The sequence below is a fragment of the Salvelinus alpinus genome, chromosome 23 (assembly GCF_045679555.1).
Source record: "Salvelinus alpinus chromosome 23, SLU_Salpinus.1, whole genome shotgun sequence".
NCBI lineage: Eukaryota > Metazoa > Chordata > Actinopteri > Salmoniformes > Salmonidae > Salvelinus > Salvelinus alpinus.
Window position 1 is genome coordinate 11304794 of NC_092108.1, and position 7853 is coordinate 11312646.

The 7853-nt window shown below is 44.4% G+C and overlaps 1 protein-coding gene across 1 annotated transcript in view; it reads left to right on the forward strand.

Moving 5' to 3' along the window:
• The window catches only part of LOC139550241 (SLAM family member 9-like), a 138728-nt gene that overhangs the window by 56264 nt on the left and 74611 nt on the right, over window positions 1-7853 (forward strand). The gene's annotated exons all lie outside the window — the stretch shown is intronic.

A 7853-nucleotide genomic window follows, 5' to 3' on the forward strand; every position in this document is an offset into this window, starting at 1 on the left:
TCCTCATACTCCCCCTCACCTTCTATCACATCATAGACGGCAGCAGCCCGCTCAGGACCTGGGCTGCCACGGGTACGCTACACCTGGTTAGGGCTGTTCCCTTTATAGTGCACTACTTTTAACCAGGGTCAGGGTCAAATGTAGTGTACTACATAAGAAATAGGGTGCTAGTTGGAATGCAACCCTAGAAGTGTGTGTCAGGGCTTTTTCCTGTCCTGAAACACTCTTTTTCCTCCCTCCCTGCCCAGGTTGAGGATGGACAGACTGGTGGTGATCATGAGCGCCACGGTGGAGCCCACCTCTGACACCTACCAGGTGCACACCTCCTACCTGCCTGATGAGATCCTGTGGGGGTACGAGTCCCCCATGTCTCCCTGTCCCTGTGAGGGAAAGACATGGCCGACATCGCTTAAGACCATGCCCCTCTTCAAAACGTCCTGCCCACAGAATTACCATGGCAACGGAGGAGGTGGTGGGAGTGGGATGACACTGATCCATAGAAGATCCGATTGGAGCAGAGTTACATGGAGAGAAGAGAGGAAGGGTGAGGGAGGGTCATAGACAGTAGGGTCGGAGTCAGTGTCCGCATCAACAATGTCTGAGAGCCTACACACAGACACAAACAGCAGACCTGGGTTCAAATACTATTTGAAATAATCTCAAATACTTAATCTGTGCTTGATTGATATTTCCTGTCTTAATGGAACCAATAGAATAGTCCCGACATTGGTAAACTCTGCCCATTTGGCACTTCAGGCAGACTCAAGCGAATGCTCAAAAGTATTTGAAAGATTTTAAATCGTTTTTGAACCCAGGTCTGGCATACACTGGATTCTAAACAGGGTCTGTTACCGTTTACTACAACTATTCAAATGATGAATTCATTACTTGTTAATTTACATGATTTTGGTACATAGAGAGAGATGTAAAGGAGTTCAGTGTGTTGGGGACGGAGGAGGCCATGGAAAGGCCCTGAATGCTTCCGCTGTGTCCCAAATCGCATCCAATTCCCTTTATAGAGCTCCATGGGCCCTGGTCAAAAGTAGTGCACTTTATAGGGAATAGGGTGCCAGTTGGGATGCATCTAGTCTTTCTTCTGGACCAGCTTCACTCAGTGTGCTGGACATCTGTCCGTCCATACACTTTTCAAGACATATACATATGTAACACTATAGATTTCATGATGATGATTTTGTTATTGTTGTTATGTGCCAATGTACTGTAGAATATGCTAGCTAAAGCACTGGTCTTTGACTGGAAATGAAGAAGACAGGAGAAGATGCTAATTTAAGTTGCTGTGTATAGGTGTCCGTCTGCATTGTCTGCACAGATGTATCTGTTATTGTTGATATAGAGGACCGCAGTTAGCAATTTATTAAGTAGCTTAGCAATTTAGGAACTTTTGTAGCACTCATTACTGGATTGAATATAGAATTGTGATTTTAAACTTACTAAAAGCACTTTAACAATGAAGGAAAGGTTTTAATGATGCTTTCTATTCATATTATATGTGATTGTTTATGATTGTGATATAACAACGACGATTTTGGATGATTTTCGTCTCTTTAGTCGGTTTGTTTTTGTGGCTGTCAGCACATTTTGTATTGGTCACATACTTTTAGCAGATGTTATTGCGGGTGTAGCGAAATGCTTGCACTTATAGGAAATAATATTGTTCTAGGTAATCAAGGAGAGCTATTTGGAGGAATTAACGGTAGCAGAAGGACGCGTTCTAGGTCTATTCTATGTTGTAGGTCACAGCTCTGTCTTAAACCAGAGAGCCTTTAGACTCAAATAGCACCCTATTCCCTATTTAGTGCCCTACTTTTGAACAGGGTCCTTCGGGTTGTGGTTAAAGGTAGTGCACTACATAGGGAATAGGGTGCCATTTGGGACACACTCCCAGTGACTCTTACAAGTACACACTGCTATTTCTGCCTCTGGTGGTAACCATGGTTTTCATGTGTCAAGTTAGTGTTGGGGAACTTCCTGTCGGGTAAACTGAGTTGAAAGAGATGTGTCAGGACTGGGTGAGTGTCAGCACTTGAGAGACATGTGAAGATATGAATGTGAAGAGATGTGGCTTTGGATATTAACCTATTATTGGTAAAACGCTATGCATGAAGCCTTTTTAGTCATAAGAGTCACACGAGGTCGACAGAAACTGTCAACTGCGTGTATTTTCAGCAAACTTAACATGTGTAAATATTTGTGTGAACATAACAAGATTCAACAACTGAGACATAAACTGAACAAGTTCCACAGACATGTGACTAACAGAAATGGAATAATGTGTCCCTGAACAAAGGGGGGGGGGGGGGGGGGGTCAAAATCAAAAGTAACAGTCAGTATCTGGTGTGGCCACCAACAGCATTAAGTACTGCAGTGCATCTCCTCATGGACTGCACCAGATTTGCCAGTTCTTGCTGTTAGATGTTACCCCACTCTTCCACCAAGACTCTTCCGTGGCCTCCAACTGCTCTTAAATGCAAGTAAAACTAAATGCATGCTATTCAACCGATCACTGCCCGCACCTGCTCGCCTTCGAATACGTGCTCTGACTTCAAATACGTGGACAACTACAAATACCTAGGTGTCTGGTTAGACTGTAAACTCTCCTTCCAGAGTCACATTAAGCATCTCCAATCCAAAATTAAATCTAGAATCGGCTTCCTATATCGCAACAAAGCGTCCTTCACTCATGCTGCCAAACACACCCTCGTAAAACTGACCATCCTACTGATCCTCGACTTCGGTGATGTCATCTATAAAATAGCCTACAACACTCTACACAACAAACTGGATGCAGTCTATCACAGTGCCATCTGTTTTGTCACCAAAGCCCCATACACTACCCACAATTGCGACCTGTACGCTCTCGTTGGTTGGCCCTCGCTTCATACTCGTCGCCAAACCCACTGGCTACAGGTTATCTACAAGTCTCTGCTAGGCAAAGCCCCACCTTATCTCAGCTCACTGGTCACCATAGCAGCACCCACTCGTAGCACGCGCTCCAGCAGGTATATCTCACTGGTCACCCCCAAAGCCAATTTCTCCTTTGGTCCTCTTTCCTTCCAGTTCTCTGCTGCCAATGACTGGAACGAACTGCAAAAATCTCTGAAGCTGGAAACACTCACTAGCTTTAAGCACCAGCTGACAGAGCAACTCACAGATTACTGCACCTGTACATAGCCCATCTATAATTTAGCCCAAACAACTACCTCTTCCCCTACTGTATTTATTTATTTAGCTCCTTTGCACCCCATTATTTATATTTCTACTTTGCACATTCTTCCACTGCAAATCTACCATTCCAGTGTTTAACTTGCTATATTGTATTTACCTCGCCACCATGGCCTTTTTTGCCTTTACCTCCCTTATCTCACCTCATTTGCTCACATTGTATATAGACTTATTTTTCTACTGTTTTATTGACTGTATGTTTTGTTTATTCCATGTGTTACTCTGTGTTGTTGTATGTGTCGAATTGCTATGCTTTATCTTGGCCATCTTGGCTATGCTTTATCTTGGCCATTTGCAGTTGCAAATGATAACATGTTCTCAACTAGCCTACCTGGTTAAATAAATTTTTTAAATAAAAGGCAAGTTCATGGACATGTCTGGGGGGAATGGCCCTAGCTCTCACCCTCCGATCCAACAGGTCCCAGGCGTGCTCAATGGGATTGAGATCCAGGCTCTTTGCTGGCCCTGGCAGAACACTGACATTCCTATCTTGCAGGAAATCACACACAGAACGAGCATTATGGCTGGTGGCATTGTCATGCTTGAGGGTCATGTCAGGATGAGCCTGCAGGAAGGGTACCACATGAGGGAGGAGGATGTCTTCCCTGTTACGCACAGCGTTGAGATCGCCTGCAATGACAACAAGCTCAGTCTGATGATGCTGTGACACATGGCCCCAGACCACCTCCAAATCGATCCCGCTCCAGAGTACAGGCCTTGGTGTAACGCTCATTCCTTCGACGATAAACGGGAATCCGACCATCACCCCTGGTAAGACAAAACGCGCGACTTGTCATTGAAGAGCACTTTTTGCCAGTCCTGTCTGGTCCAGCTACGGTGGGTTTGTGCCCATTGTCGACGTTGTTGCCGGTGATGTCTGGTGAGGACCTGGCTTACAACAGGCCTACAAGCCCTCAGTCCAGCCTTTCTCAGCCTATTGCGGACAGTCTGAGCACTGATGGAGGGATTGTGCATTCCTGGTGTAACGCTGGCAGTTGTTGTTGCAATCTTGTACCTGTCCCGCAGGTGTGATGTTCGGATGTACCGATCCTGTGCAGGTGTTATTTCACGTGGTCTGCCACTGCGATGCCGATCAGCGGTCCGTCCTGTCTCCCTGTAGCGCTGTCTTAGGTGTCTCACAGTACGGACATTGCAATTTATTGCCCTGGCCACATCTTCAGTCCTCATGCCTCCTTGCAGCATGCCTAAGGCACATTCACACAGATGAGCAGGGACCCTGGGCATCTTTCTTTTGGTGTTTTTCAGAGTCAGTAGAAAGACCTCTTTAGTGTCCTAAGTTTTCATAACTGTGACCTTAATTGCCTACTGTCTGTAAGCTGTTACTGTCTTAATGACCGTTCCACAGGTACATGTTCGTTAATTGTTTATGGTTCATTGAACAAGCATAGGCAACAGTGTTTAAACCCTTTACAATGAAGATCTGTGAAGTTATTTGGATTTTTACGAATTATCTTTGAAAGACAGGGTCCTGAAAAAGGGACGTTCTTTTTTTGCTGAGTTTATATGCACACCCACAAGACCATACACTGAGTGTTCAAAACATCAATGACAACTGCTCTTTCCATGACAGACTGAATGAATTGGCCCATATTTACAAGCTGGGGAGCTAGTTATGCATGTCGGTCTTTACTAAAGGTGTTTGATGCCGCTACTGCCGTTAGCACAAGATTAATTGTTGCAGTAGCTGTGCAGAAGTGAACATTTCATCTATTGATCGTTAAAGCTTGTTTAGGGCCCCCAAAGTTAGCTTCCTAAAGAGAGTAAGATGTTACAATTCCTGATTATTGTCTGTTAGTCGTTTTCCCTTACCGCACCGTAGCATATACACTCTCTGGCATGGGGTTCATGGGGTTCATGGGGTTCATGGGGAGGTCCACAGGTGGAGGCTGGTCTCATCCAGCTAAATACGTAGTGTATTTAAGTACAGTGGTGGGAAAAGTACTCAACTGTCATAGTAAAAGTAAATGCGATACATCAAATTCCTGATATTAAGCAAACCATCCGGGCAAATGTATATATAGTTTAACATTATGGACAGATAAGGGCACACACCAACACTTCGACGTAATTTAAAAACACAGTATTTGTGTTTAGTAAGTCAGCCAGTTGGAAGGCAGTAGGGATGACAACGCGTTATATTGATAGGTACATGAATTAGGCAATATTGCTGTCCTGCATGAGCATTCAAAATGTAACGAGAACTTTTGGGTGTCAGGGAAAATGTATGGAGTAAAAAAATACATATATTCTTTAGGAATGTAGTGGAGTAAAAGTAAAAGTGGTCAAAAATATAAAAGTACAGATACCCCCCCAAAAAACGACTTAATTAGTACTTCAAAGTATTCTTACTTTAAGTACTTTACACCACTGTATAAACACACACACACACTCGGTCACTTTGAATTTAGTGGAGACAATGGAGTGTGGTTAGTGTTATGGACAAAGTCCATCACTTTGAAAATGGTGGAGGTGGTAATAATGTAATAATAATTCATCAAACAACTCTATTATCAATAGAGGTGACTCTACTGAACAAAATTATAAAGGCAACATGTACAGTGCTGGTCCCATGTTTCATGAGCTGAAATAAAAGATCCCCAAAAGTTTCCATAAGCACAAAAAGCATATTTCTCTCAAATTTTGTGCAGATATTTGTTTACATCCCTGTTAGTGAGCTTTTCTCATTTGCCAAGATAATCCATCCACCTGACAGGGGTGGCATATCAAGAAGCTGATTAAACAGCATGATCATTACACAAGTGCACCTTGTTCTGGGGACAATAAAAGACCACTCTAAAATGTGCAGTTTTGTCACACATCACAATGCCACAAATGTCTCAAGTTTTGAGGGAGCATGCAGTTGGCATACTGACTGCAGGAATGTCCACCAGAGCTGTTGCCAAAGAATTGCATGTTAATTTCTCTACCATAAATCGCCTCCAATGTCATTTTAGAGAATTTGGCCTCACAACCACAGAATACTCCACATCCGGCTTCTTCACCTGCGGGATTGTCTGAGACCAACAACCCTGACAGCTAATGATACAGGAGTATTTATGTCTGTAATAAAGCCCTTTTGTGGGGAAAAAATCATTCTGACTGGCCGGGCCTGGCTCCCCATTGGGTGGGCATATGCCATCCCATGCCAACCCATGGCTGCACCCCTGTCCAGTCATGTGAAAAACATAGATTAAGGCCTAATGAATTCATTTCAATTGACTGATTTCCTTATATGAACTGTAACTGAGTAAAATCTTTGAAATTGTTTCACACTGCGTTTATATTTTTGTTCAGTATAAATAAACAGTAACCAGCGCTCTTCCTGTAGAACAATACATGTTACAATGATATTCAATTATGATAAATGAAATGCTGGTATTTCAATGCACACCTCAAACAACTGTGCTAATGCTACGCTCGGTTGCAGCAGCTTTTCTATAATAAAACAATGCTTCTGGACAATAGCAGACCCACAATAGGAACAATAAAATAGCATGATATTCACAATAGCTCGGAAACTCTGCATTTTCCCATAGCATCCCTACACAACTGGTGCTGTAGCCTCGAATGAAACGGCGGGAGAAATTGGCAAACCCCAGGAAACGTTGTAGCTGCACCCTGGACGTCGGTTGGGACCAATCCACTTCTGCTTTCAATTATTTATTTATTTTTTCAGGGTCCATCTGGACATTTCCTTCAGTGATGACATATCCCAGAAAGGTGAGTGTAGAACGGTGGAACTCGCACTTCTCCGCTTTCACAAATAACTGGTTCTCCAGGAGGCGATGAAGGACTTGTCGAACTTGGAAGACTTGTTCTTGGGCAGAACGGGAAAACACCAGGATGTCGTCGAGGTATACGAACACGAATCAATATAACATGTCCCGGAGCACATCGTTTACCAGGGCCTGGAAGACAGTGGTGAGTTGGTGAGTCCAAACAGCATGACCAGGTACTCATAATGTCCACTGGCAGTGTTGAAGGCTGTCTTCCACTCATCTCCTTCGCATATCCGAACCAGGTGGTATGCATTCCGAAGGTCCAGCTTGGAGAAGATGGTAGCCCCCTGGAGAGGTTCGAAAGCCGAGGAGAGGAGTGGTAGGGGGTTACGATTCTTGTAGTCAATGCACGGACGCAGGGTCTTGTTCTTCTTTTCCACAAAGAAAAACCCTGCGCCGGCAGGGGATGCAGAAGGAAGGATGCCTCCAGCAGCCAGAGAGTCCTCAATATACTCCTCCATGGCCTTGGTCTCCGGGCCGGATAGGGAATATAGCCGACCACGAGGCGGTGTGGTGCCCGGGAGAAGGTCAATGGCACAATCGTAGGGACGATGTGAGGGAAGAGAAGTAGCCCATGCCTTGCTGAAGACCTCCAGGATGTCATGGTACTCTGCGGGAACGGCAGAGAAATACGAGGCTTTACTTAAGCCCTGAGGAGGACATCTCAGGGAAGGCTGCGCCACTTTGCGACAATGGGAATGACAGAACGGACTCCAACCCAGGATTGAACTCGTGGTCCAGTTAATAACGGGGTTGTGTTTTTGGAGCCAATAAAATCCCAAAACAACAGGAACATGGGGGACTCAATGA